This window comes from Magnolia sinica, chromosome 7 (genome assembly GCF_029962835.1).
Source record: "Magnolia sinica isolate HGM2019 chromosome 7, MsV1, whole genome shotgun sequence".
NCBI lineage: Eukaryota > Viridiplantae > Streptophyta > Magnoliopsida > Magnoliales > Magnoliaceae > Magnolia > Magnolia sinica.
Window position 1 is genome coordinate 74,763,577 of NC_080579.1, and position 14,470 is coordinate 74,778,046.

The following is a 14,470-nucleotide window of genomic DNA, read 5'->3' on the forward strand; positions in this document are numbered from 1 at the left end:
TGTAGGATCCCAGGATCAGAACTTACATTAGGAGCCGAGAATGGGGTACTATGGAGGCTGTTGCGGCCAAAACCGGCTATTAGGTTCCTTGTGAGTCCGGTTACCATGTCTAGGGTGTGATAGCATATTGCATTGCATCCTCAGCATATGACATTTAGTTTATTATGTCCTTGTACTTGAATGATTACATGTCAGCATTATCATTGCCTTTCCATCGTATGTCATATAGTAAAAAATGAAATTTGATTATCTTGTTCATGATAATTGACTATTTAAATGATTCATGGTTGCTTGTTGAGTCACATGCCTATTATTGATGTCATGTTCATGATAACCTATATAGTTATATGATATGCTTGATTGATAACCTACTCACCTATGATAACATGCCTATGGTTGTTTTGGATGTCTTTACGGGAACGCCCTGATAAGACGTGTTTTACTCCTATCACGCAGTAGACTCATGAGTTCTGGTTTGCTCTTTCGTATGACTTACACCTTTTAGGATGCATACAAAAGCTGTTGGAGTTTGCTATTGTTTCCTTCATTACTGTTGAGCTGGTGCACTATATCATGTGTGACATGTCGAATAAGTTCGTCTCTTCGATATGCGTTGATAACATGTACAAAATGTGTAACCGCCTAAATAGATTAATCGTTAAAAAAATCACATTGAAAAATCCTCATTGTAGGATCCCAGGATCAGAATCTGGCATATGGGTGTCGGGAGTTGAGAATGGGATACTACGGAGGCTGTTAGCGCCAGATTCAACAATCGAAAATTTTATAAGCCCGATTTTCGAGTTTGAGGCGTGACAGGAGTTGGTATCAGAGCAATAATCCTAGGGCAACCTGTGTGGACTCTGATGTTTGAAAACTCAGGAACACTTAGTTATCCCAGTACGTAAAACATATGAGTATAAATGTAGAACTCTCGTCCCTTGATTATCATTCTTACTTGTTTGATGTTCGATTGAGGTATTCTTGGTTATTGTGCCCTATCTAGATGCTATGAATTAATTGTGATTATACAATGTCTTTGGGATTCAGTTGTTCATTTGTTTAGCATGATTGAATGTGAACTTAGTTAGAAATTTCGAGGATGAAATTTTTTGTAAGGTGGGTAGGATGTGGGATCCCGATCTTTTATAACATCGCTCGTTTGCACACAGTGTAGGCAGGATCTTGTCCCACATTCGTGAATTCCTTAGGATTTGTATATTGCATTGCATCCTCAGTATATGACACTTGGTTTATTATATCTTTGTACTCGAACGATTACACGTTAGCCTTGCCATTGCCTTTCCATCGTATGTCATATAGTAGAAAATGAAATTTGATTATCTTGTTCATGATGATTGGCTATTTTAATGATTCATGGTCGCTTGTTGAGTGACATGCCTATTATTGATGTCATGTTCATGATAACCTGTATAGTTATACGACATGCTTGATTGATAACTTACTCACCTATGATAACATGATTAGTTGATAACATGCCAATGATTGTTTTGGATGTCTTTACGGGTGCACCTTGATAAGACGTGTTTTACTCTCGGCATGCAGTAGACTCACGAGCTGTGGTTTGCTCATATGTATCACTTACACTTTTCAGGATGCATACAAGAGCTGTTGGAGTTTGCTACTGTTTCCTTCATTATTGTTGAGCTCCCCATTTGTTTATAAACTGAATAAGGTACTAAGTTGACACTTGCATCCAAATCTAGCAAAGCATGCTCAATTTGGAAATTTTCAATAATACAAGAAATAGTGGGACTTTTCGGGTCTTTATATTTGGGTACAACCCTTTGTTGAATGATAGCGCTCACTTTCTCAGTAAGGAAGGCCTTTTTGTGCACATTTAATTTCCTCTTTACAGTGCATAAGTCCTTGAGATATTTAGCATATGATGGAATTTGTCTACTGGCATCAAGCAGAGGAATATTGACAGTAACCTTTTGGAGCACATCCAACACCTCTTGATATTTCATGGTGACAGTTGGATTTCAAAGTCTAAATGGGAACGGAACTGGAGGCTCATATGACTTAGTCTCTTTATCCTTTTGCTGTTGCGGCTCTTGAACCATAGCCAGTTCATCATTTTCTTGAGACAGTGGCTTATCCTCCGGTATTTCTACCGGTTGAATTATCTTGTTATCGACCTCTTTTCCACTTCTCAAGGTAATGATGGCCTTAGCTTGTTCATGATGTAGCTCACTTGGATTTGAGTCTCGAATGAAATGTGTGTTTTGAGGGTTTGGCACAGGTTGGGAAGGAACGGTGCCTTTTTCCCTAGCATTTAGTTGAGTCTCAATCCTAGCCACAGCTGTCTTTAAATCTTGATTTGATTGGATTAGAGACTGATTCATTTGAGCTTGAGAGTTCATGAATGCGGTCAATGCATCCTCCACAGATGATCGCTTTGGCGGGGGCACATATGGTGCATTGTTAGGTGCCCCAAAGAAATCGTTTTATGGAAGCATTTGAGGTGCATTGGGCGCATTAATTTGTGATTCATTCCTCTAACTAAGATTAGGATGGTTATGCCAATTTGGATTATACGTGTTTCCCATTGGTTGCATAACTGACCTTTAGTAATTATTCATAGCATTTGCTTGATCATGCTCATGCGTGATATTTTGTACAATTGAGATTATTGGACAATCCTTTGTGTCATGGTCTGTACCGCCACAAATGCTACAAAAATTACCTAAGGAAGTGTTTGCTTTAACTATATCAACCTTCCTGATTTCCAAGGCTTCGACCTTTCTAGCCAATGCAACGAATTTTGCATTGAGGTCGTCTTCCTCTCTTAGGACATACATTCCTGCTTTCTCTCTAGGAATGGGTCTCGTTTGGTCTGATTTAGGAAAGACATCCCATGTCTACGTATTCTCCGCTAACATATCTAGAAAATCCCAAGCCTCATTATGATCTTTGTCAAGAAAGGTTCCACCACACATCATCTCTATAAACTGACAGGTATCCATGGTGAGCCCCTTTCGGAAAGCATCAATCACGTGCCATGGTTCATAACCATGATGTGGACAAGTAATTAGAATGTCTTTGAAGTGCTCCCAATCTTGAAAAAATAGTTCATTCCCTTTTGGGAGAATGACATGATTTATTGTTTTAGTGCATTTGTTTTGTGCTCGGGAAAGAACTTTTTCAAAAACTCTCTACTTAAGGCTTGTTATGAAGTGATGGTATTAGGTCTTAGAAAGTTAAGCCATGCTTTGGCCCGATCCTTTAGAGAAAATGAGAATAACCTAAGCTTAAGTACATCCCTATTGCCATTATTTACTTGTAATGTTGCAATTACTTCCTCAAAGTCCTTGAGGTGCAAGTAGGGGATTTCAGAATCTAAGCCATGAAATTTAGGAATCAATTGAATCACACCTGAATTAAAATCAATGTTCCCTGTGTGAGCAGGGAACACTATGCAAGATGGTAAAGTTGATCTCTCATGGTGTAGATATTCACGTAAAGTCCGTGGTTGGTTTAACACATTCCTTTGAACTTCATTTTCATCCTCAAGAGGAAGATTAGGTTGATTTTCTCTATATTGATTTATAGTTGGATCTGGCAGATTTGGATTTGGATTATCAACTGGGTCTGTCATGAAATCCAAATGATGCTGAGTGCCTCTTCTAAGTGAATGATCAAGGTCTGGAACTAGTCCGCCTTCGGAGAAGAGTCGATTGTTTTGATCCCTACTCCAACGTGACATAAACCATCCACACCACACAATAAATACCACTAATTCAAATAACAAGTATGATACTTAAAATAAAAATAAAAACTTAACCAACAACCCAGGCGGCAGGGCCGACCATGAGGGTTCAGTCCATAAAGCAAAATAAATCAACAACCCAGGCAGCAGGGCCGATCATGAGAGTTCAGTCCACAAAGTAAAATAAATGAACAACCCAGGCGGCAGGGCCGACCATGAGGGTTTAATCCACAAAATAAATAAATAAATAAAAGTAAAACTAATGCAGAAATTAAACTATGTTAATCTGAAAAATAGATTCAGCGGATGATCTTTGTGATCAAACAGCAACTGTAGGACAACCATAGCACTTGGGTGATAAAATCCTAAGCAGGGCAACCTTATGTCATAGTTAGTGCTTGAAAGACCCAACTGAATTTATTTTCAAAGAAAAAGAAAAGAGAAAAAAAATCTACAGAAAATTTGGAGGGTTTAGAAGAGAACTTACCTTAAAAGAAAACTTACCTTAACTATCTTGCATAGATCTGATCTATCTCAGTCTCTCTCCGGCAACGGCGCTAAAAACTTGATTGCTTGCCTCCAAGTGCAGAGGTTCGTAAGTAGTATCCCGTGAATACAGGGTCGATCCCACAGGGAGATGAATTGTGAGAAGAAAAATATCAAATGGAAAACAAACTAATTAATAAGAATTAATCTGATGATTTGATTTTAGGATTTTTGAATGGATATAATTCAACTAAATAAAATAACACCCAAGCATCAAAGTTCCACACATAGGTTAATGTTCCAAAATCATGATGACTTGGATAACACAACTAGGATCTGAGCACTATGGTCAGCCTAATCGGAAAATAAAACAGTTTAAATATTTTAATAAATGATATAAAAGATTAGAAAATAACGAATTTACACCATTGACATATATTCTCAAGCGCCAGTGATTTTAAGTATTCAATATTTATAGGATAATGAATATTAAAGAAATATAACAGGTTGAGAACCTCTCCTATCTAGAAAATCTGATTGATCTAGGGTAAGCCTATCTATCAATGTGGATCTCATATGATGGAAACATATGGATCTTACAAGAGGATAAAAAATAAAACTTAAATAATAGATAACATGCATACACCATTCTTCTCATCATTAAAACAATCAATCATCATAATCTTAAAAAAATATTAAACCCATGTGCTTCCGTTCTAGCTTGGGCTAAAAGGAACTTAAAAAAACATAATTAAATTGTAGAAAGAAAAAGCAACAAGAAAGAAAGAAAAAAATGCAAATAGAAAAGATCTAAATTAAAAAAAAACAACTTATAAAGCTTTAATAAAACTAAAAACTCTTAAAAAACTCTAAATATTGCTCATAAATGCTTTTAATGATGTTTAAGAATGCCCTAGGAAGCCCTATTTATAAGTAGGAAACTCCAATTTTTGTACAAAGTTGAAAAATCCTAGAAACCACCTCAAATATACATATTTTTCCCAAATAGACTTCTCGCTGCATAGTTCGTTTAAAACAAACTTCCTGCTGCGCAGTTTTCCAAAATAGACTTTAGAGCTTTAGAATACACTTTTCAGGACGGTTTCAGGATTCTTCACTTCAAATCTTCAATTCTTTTCATTCCTTACTTGGTTTTCTTGGATCTTTAACATGTGAATTCTTCAATCTTGGTCTCCTAAGATCCATCTCTTGCTTTGGTGATTCTTGAGCATCAAATCCATGCTTTTTAGCACTATTTTTCAATCCAAGCTCTTAAATTCACCTTGCAACACATACATGAGTAAATTAGAACATTAAGCTGATTCATATTCATAAAACCAAGATGTAAATGGGAAAAATTATGCAATATTTGAGTCTCAACACTGGTGCACCATATCATGTGTGACATGTCGAATAGGTTCGTCTCTTCGATATGCGTTGATAACATGTACAAAATGTGTAACCACCTAAACAGATTAATCATTCAAAAAAACTTCACACTGAAAAATCCTCCTTGTAGGATCCCAGGATCGGAATCTAGCATATGGGTGTCGGGAGCCGATAATGGGATACTACGGAGGCTGTCAGTACTGGATTCGGCGATCAGGAATTTTGTGAGCCCGTATGACGCCCCGAATCTTCAAGACCCGAGTACATGACTCATTTTCCAAAAATCCGAGTGTTAACCTTAAAGGATGGTCAAAGTCAAGTATATATTTTTCTTTTATCAAAGTCAGAGTAAGCAGATGAGCATAGAATGGACAAGTAAGCATAAAGGAAAATTTTTAATTTCATGTAGAATATACAAGTGGTTGCCCATAATGACTTATACAAACCAATGTCTTCAAAATTAACAAATACAAGAATTACATGATACAATATACGAGAAATAATAGAATGCACGTAAATTTGAGCCGCTAGACCCCTCAGCTTCTCAAGGTAGACACAGTCATGCAACTCTGACACTTGAACCCGGCTCCTCATCAGCCCGAACCTGAAAATCACTTAAGCCACCTATGCTACCTGTATGGTTATATTTATTTGATGGATGAGTGGCCAACTCAGTTTGAACTCCCCTCAAGATTACACACTGCTGCATTAGGTAAGCATAGTTATAAAACAAAGCATACAAAACAATACATGATGCAGGTCTTATTAGATGCATGGATGCGTGAATGCAATCATTACCCCGGGGATACTTATCCATGCGGACAGTGGGCCGTCACCCATGGAATCATCAAACCTGGGAAGCATCATCCAGTTGGAACAATACGTACATAACGTACGATAACAATAGATGCTGGTCTATACTATGTATGCATGATTAGCTAATTCGTTATTAATCCAATTACAACCAGCCATTTTAATAAGCTCAAAGGTCACTATGGGGAGCTCAGAGCCTAGCGTAGGCCGACAGCTCGAGCATAGGTCCCATACCACCATCTCCGGCTCATGAGACTACCATTTTAGGATGTTTAATGGAAACCTGTCGACTAGTGGCCAATCATATTATAGTATATAGGGCTTACTATCGCATGGTTATATGGTACAAAACGTCGAACCCATATAGAGAAAATATGAAATAAAACCACGTAGGGCGAGTATCAAAATATGCCACATAGGGCGAATATCAAAAACATACGATAAAGACCATCTTTAAAAACCATTGGGCACAACAACCATGGATGGTAGGCCCGTATCAATGAACCATCTATACCACCACTCAATAACCACCAAGTCGAAGGTCCATTACGATCACAACTAGTCAAGTTACATCCCAAGTATGGGTGTACATTCATATGTAGGAATTTTTCACTAATATACCAGTTTAAGTTCCGCAAGCAATCCACAAATAATCCACAAGCATGAACAATTATACAGGATAATCATAAGGCATGTAATACAGCAATTCAATTTCCACCAGCTAATACATGTGATTATAAAGGGAGATATCAATTATGAATTTAAATAAAAACTATGACTTAAGCTAATGAGAAGATGGAAAGCTCAAGGGGAAGAATCATCACCTTATACTTTGAACTCCCTACCAGTGTTGCTTATACAATTAGATCTAAGTTCTACATACCACCTAGGGTTTTAGATCATCGCCTAGGGTTACCCTTAGGGTCTTAGTGTAGAATTTAGGGTTTACATACTAGGGTTTAATTCTAGGAGTAGAACTTATGATGTATGTGCAACTTAAATACAATATAATAGTAATATGGTTAGTTACAATTTAACTTTAATGATACAACTATTATTTGTGACCCTATTAATAATTAGTATTAAAATTGTAATAAAATAGTATAACCTATTATAAAGATAATATTTTCAAGTGATGGACACCATGCTAATATCACTAATGGTAGTTTCATTCATAATAACTAATATTATCGTAACATGTTAATAGTAATCATCATGATGATAATTAATATTATGATAATATTTAAGAATGGTATGTAAATTACACTATTCATTAATTTTAATTATAAATTATCCGTCAATGGCTAATCATATATAATATTAGCAATCCTAATAATAAAAGTGCAACAGTGATATTAATACAATGAGGCATGTCTAGTCTAGAAAGGAAACATTGACTCATTGAGTCGACTCAGTTAAGTTGGAAAGGTTACCTGATGACGATGCCTAGCACTAGGATCGGGACTGGGAGCCCCAATATCGTCGATTTGTTGACTGAGTACAATCTCCGAATAATATGGGATTCGGGTCAGATCGACTCAGTGAGTTGGCTCGGTTTGAAACTGAGTTGACTCGGTTCAACCAACCACCCTTCTCTCTTCCTTTCTTTTCTTCCTTTCTTTCATCTTCTTCTCTCTTCTACTTTTACCCCAATCACAAGCCCACACGTCCAATGAGGTTGCTGGAGTAAACCAGTCCCCACTTAGCTATCTGGTTGATAGACTCAATCAACCTTATTGAGTCAACTCGTTAGTTAAACTAAGCTAACAGATTTTGGTCTAGAGCTCATAGGACTAACTGATCTGGTGTAGCTAAACCAGCATGTACAACCTCCATTTGCTGCAACAATACAACTCGGTCTGACTACCCAAACCGACTAACTCAGTTACAATTCGACTGTGTGTGTGGCATGATGAACGGGTAGCAGCTCGTTCTCCACACACTCTCTCGTTCCTCCTCCTTCTCCCTATTTAAACAGGTCCAACAATGTCTGGACTCAGTCCCAGGTGTCAGGCCCAACTCAAAATCCAGCGAGTTGAGTCGAAATCCAGCGAGTTGAGCTGAAATGGTGCAACGGGCCACCTTCCTCTCTTCTCTCGCCGCACCTTCTCACCTTCCACTCCATTTCTCCCTGCCGAAGGTCCCACGGTACCACTGAACAATCTAGCTCACAGACGGCATGCTCAAATCGAGTCTGGCTCGGTTTGGGGCGGCGGGGAAGACGGTGGGCTCTCATGGTAGACTCCCAACCACAGCTTCTTTCTCAAATTCGACCGCATGGGATGGTTTATATGGGCTCTAAGAAGCTTATGAATAAGCTTTTTCAAAGCTTTAGGATAGTTTGGGTGGTGGGTTCAGGAGGAGGAGAAAATGGCTAGTTTTATGGTTACAGCTGAGAAAATGGAGGGGCTAGCTCCTGTTTCCTCAATCCACATGCCTTTTATACACGCCGTAATCCCTCAGGTAGTTGTCCAAATCAATAGCCAGTGGTCTGGATCTCCTCAGGCCAAAACCGACTTTAAAATAGTGGGCAGAATGGAGAACAGTTGTGGTTTTTAAAGCCCTAAACCACATCTAAAATGGACAGCCAAGATGTGCCTGAACGGAGGGCTAAGATGAGAAGTTTTCTCCTCACATGGATCGCCCTCGTGGCAACAGCAGGAGAAAGTTTCCATTTTTGGAAATGTGGTTGCACACCACCCTCCTTTTCCAACGTTTGTGCACCCACCATGTTGCTTCTACATGTGAGGCCTACTAGGTTTTGGTTAGAGGGGTCGTCCGAACTAGACGGATGGTTTAGATTTCCCATATGGCCGGTGTAGGTGGGCCACCAATTGACAAAACAGACGTCAGTCCGCTTGTTGACGAAAACGCAAAGAGAGAGAGAGAGAGAGAGAGAGAGAGAGAGAGAGGTTTTACCTTTTAATAGAAGGCTCGAGTCAGCTCTGTTTTGACCAGGCTGACGGTCTCGTGCACGTCAGGTGCTTTAGCACCGGTGTACATGCACCCCAATGTGGGGCCCACCGTAGTGTTTTTGGTGGATCTAACCTATTCATATAGCCATATGGGTCATATTAGGATATCTTGCCCAAGATGGGGTGGATCCAAAGCTTAGGTGGGTCATTTACTTAGATTTAGGGTCATACTTGGGGATTCTTGTCGGTCTAAGGGTCGGATCATCTCGAAGTTGGACGTTAGCGGTTAAAAGATCCCAATGGACCATTTGTAGGGCTTTCGTCATATATTACTAACTGATTCTAATATCAATATAACTTTTATTATTTCGTAATTACTTATAATTAAAATAATTAAAATCTCATACACATATATACATAAAATTTTTAGTGTTAACATACTGCTATATACAAGCTATTGGTCACATATTTATTAAGATATAATTCATAATATACAATATCATATTACACATATATATGAATTGAAAATTGTACAATGTCATATTTAAAATCACGTTGCTAAGTAATATACTATCCTATTACAATGTCTAAAGTCTTCTGTATACATATTTATAAAGATATTTAATACTACATTAATATTTAAAATTTCATTGTACATTGTAAAACTATTATTCATTATGTTTGTCTAATGTTATATTATTTTCGTAATATTTTATATACATTAACTATATACATATCGATACATTTTCATACATTCCTATATAATAAATAAATTATCAAAATACATTTATGTTTGTGTAATGTTCATAATATAATAAATAGAGAAAATATACTTATTAAACATTACTGGATGGTTTAATCCCTCTATCGAGGTGACCAAAGTCCTAACAATGGGTTGCGCTGATGATATGGTGGTTTGTCTCGAAGATTAACAGATGGATAACTTGATACATAGGTGCGGACTACTTTCAACGGTCAGATTTAAACTAGGATGAACGTGAATGTTTACTTAATCCTGACTTGTATTTATGTTAAGTTTGGTTATACGGTAATACCCGAGTACTGGAAAGTACGGGGTGTTACAGCCCGGTTTCTGAGTTTGGGGCGTGACAATAAATATCTTGCCATACTAGAAGAGTACAATGATACTAACTGGATATCAAATTCAACTGAGTCTAAGTTTACGAGTGGATATATTTTCACTTTAGGAGGGGCTGTAACATCATGAAAATATAAAAAATCTTATATATTTTGGCCTACTATATAATATAAGTCTATTACTCTAGTAATAGCTTGAGAGAAAGCAAAATGATTAAGGAATTTACTCATAACTATACCCTTGAGGAATAAACTTGTACAAGCTATAACCTTGCATTGTAATTGCCAAGTTGCAATTATAAATGCAAATAATCAAACCTATGATGGGAGATTCAAACATTTACATTTGAGACATAACTTAATCAAACAATTACTCAATGATTGAGAAATTGCATTTGATTTTGTAAAACTCAAGAACAACTTAGCCGGTCCATTAATTAAAGCTTTATCTAGAGGTTAGTAATGAGTACACCGAGGGAAATGGGTTTAAGACCAATCTTATAGCGACCCTAAAATTTTGTGGTATAAGTTTTTGTTATTTTTTATTTTGTATATACCTTTCACTTATCCATACATAAATCCATCCATCCATATGATAATCTATGCATTTATGTATTTAACCATACACCCATCCCTCTAGCCAATTACCTATTTATTTATCTAATGATCTATCTATTTACCTAATCATCATCTATCAATTCATCCATACATACATAATACACACACTTACTTCACATATGTACTCACACAATCACTTATATACTCACACTCATGTGCATCTCCTGTGCACGACATACATGTACATGTACAACACATACATAAACACCACACTAAGTGAAATCCCACATGCACATCACTTACATTTGTCACATGCACACACACCCACACTCCACATGCCCCTCACTCCCTTAAACTTCTCTCTATGCTCTCTCTCTCTCTCTCTCTCTCTCTCTCACCTAACACATCCCTAAATCTATTCATATTGTTTTTTTTTTTTTACTATGTATATAATGTAGTGCCCTAATTCACTCCCTTGGACCTTTCTCACTCCCTCTATAAATAAAGGGGCTCTCCCAACTCATTTCACTCGTGTCCAAGACAAGGGGAGGGGGGGAGGGAGAGAGAGAGAGAGAGAGAACCTTGCATAATTTTATCAAGTGAGTAACTCCACATGTTTATTCGTTACCCAATTTTTTTTTTTTTAAATTTATTGTTTATTCTGTAGATTAAACAATTTTTATATGAACTTTATTTTAATTATTTTATGCAAACGGGACCCTTGATTAGCAGTCCAAATCTTTCTAAAATATATTGTAAAATATATATCAAAATTTATTTATCCTACACCATGAAATGAACCCACAAATTAGACCAATCTAGATGGTCAAATTGACGTGCAAATCTATCCATTTTTTTTATTGTCTAATGGACCTACCAATTTGTCCATTTTGATTTGTAGACTGGACATTCCAATTTGTCCAATTTGGTTGCCATTAGGGCACACCAAACTTCCTAGATTTTAGACATGCTAATCTATCTAAAATTTATCATTTGATGGACTATAAAAAAAGCTTGTAAATCTGTTCTAATTTGGACCTTAAGATAACTTATGAATCTATCTAAATATAGACATATGAACTGTCCCAATTGAACCATCTCATAGGTCCATAAATCTAACCAAATTAGACACAATATTGGACTTGTGAATCTTACCAAAGTAGATAACCTGATGGACATGCAAATTGTGCCAATCTGATAGTCCAAATGCATAATAAGATTAATTTGTTTTCTATCCATCCAATTGTACTAGAGATGCATAGATTTGATTTCCGATTCATACATTAAAAGTGGATAGATTTTAAACCATCTAAATGCACAAATATTGGACAGTTTTGAATCTTATTTTATTTGTAAAAATTGACAGAATTGATAATCAATTTATGTATAAAATATGAATTGATTTCCACCATTTAATCACCCTAGATTTATGGATAAGTTAGTTCATTCTATCTCATCTAGAGAACTATAAATTTGGCCATACTTGTATAACTGAATTTATGGACTCATATAACCATCTGATTATAGCAAATATTTAATCAAATCGGGCTGTGTATTGTGGTCTAAAAATAGTATAAAGTTGGACGTGCTTAGAGTCCAAAAGAAAAAATGGTGCTTTGGTGGACGTATTTTGGAGCCTAAAGTATAGTCCAAACTGATCATTGAATTTTTACAAAAAGTCTTTTTGTTTGTTTAGTACACATTTTTGTGCAAATCCAGCCGTTGGATCATGTACAAAGTAGATACAAATTTGCCTATTAAATTTTGTACAAGTTATGTCTAGATATAATTGGTTGTAGTGTATAAAAATATGCCCAAACTTGACCGTACACGTATGCTAAATTCCTATGTGATCGTAACTTTATATGAAAAAATCAATATAAGAATAACCATATAGTCTAGTACACCTTAAATTGCGTGATTTAGACCGTATGCTTATACATGAAAATGGCATAAGAACTTCAATACCTGACTTATATTATTTTTCCTATTATCCATGTTCTCTCATATTCTTATTTACACATGACTTCTTTAATAGCAAATGATTGTAACATTTGAAAATTCTTAGTGTCATTTATGGTTTTGACGATTGAAAATGAGTTTGATTGTAAATTGCGAGATGATGATTTAAATAGAATTATGCATTAACACATGAGAATTATGAGTTGGATTGGAACACCACAAAAATAGGTGGGGTGATTGAGTCCACTGGGTTGAAAGTCCCTAATGCATAAATAGGTGTGACGATCGAGACCCTTGGGTTGTGAGTCTTAGAAGCCTAATTGATACTATTTGGAACCCCTATTAAGTGAAGACCGGGTGAGTGAGCATGTTTGATTTTAAAAGACCACCTATAAAGGCTGGGTGGAGTAGTAGTCTGACTAGCTAACGTACAAATCAGTCACCCATTGAGTGAAGGTTAGGTGTATGAGCATGTTGGAATGCAAAATGGCACCTATGTATGCCCGGTGGGTAATTGGGAGTGTTGGCCAACTAATGTAAATTAGATCTATTGTTTAAAAGAATCAACCGTACTGATTATTATGGTTACAATTTCTACATTGCATTATTTATTCATATGTAGAAATGCTTTGGATTTAATAATTTATCTCATGCATGTAATTTTTTAATGATCTTAGTTTTATAGAAGGGTCCGACCACCTTCATGGCTGATTTGCAAAATGGGTTCAAGTCTGACTAGCATGGCATGGTTGATTTGTAGAAAATGGGTCAAGATCTGTTTGCCTTACATGGTTGATTTGCCAAAGGGCCCACTACTGCTGGGCTAGGTGGAGTTGACTTAGGGGCCATGGTTGATTTGGGCCCCCATTGTCGAGGTCAAGTATGGAAGGCCATACACCATAGTTGATTTAGGTATTGGCTTTGGTGATTTTCAGAGGATAACTATATTGAGATGTTGAATATTTGACCCTAGAGGTGTGGCATACATGATTGAATTAGCATTTCATTGCATTATATCATATTTATAGACAATATATGGTATTGCATTGCATTTGGAAATCATTGTGCACTCTGATGTTGATAGGTTTCATGACGTGACATAGAAATACCACACGCATAAGAGATGTACTCACTGGGCTGTTTAGCTCATGCCTTATTCTCATTTTTTCAGAGTAAGGTAGGTAACAAGTGTAACATAGCAATGATTTTATATTATGTTGTTTAATGTATTTATGTATTTGTAACTTGTGTATTTGATGTAACTATAAATGACACATAATGGAATAGAAGTTTTTGGAGTTGCTCTTTTATCTCTCACTAATATCATAATAGAGGGAAACACCATCAACCGTACAAAAAATTCACCAAAATTTCTCCAATTGCATCCTAAGAGCAGAGTTAGGGGCCTAGGCTCGGTTTTCTAGGTATGACAAACGTGTTGTAACACATGTTTTTGAAAACTTGCGTAGGGATATATACTGATTGAGCTTTTTAGCCCACAAAAATTATGATTAAT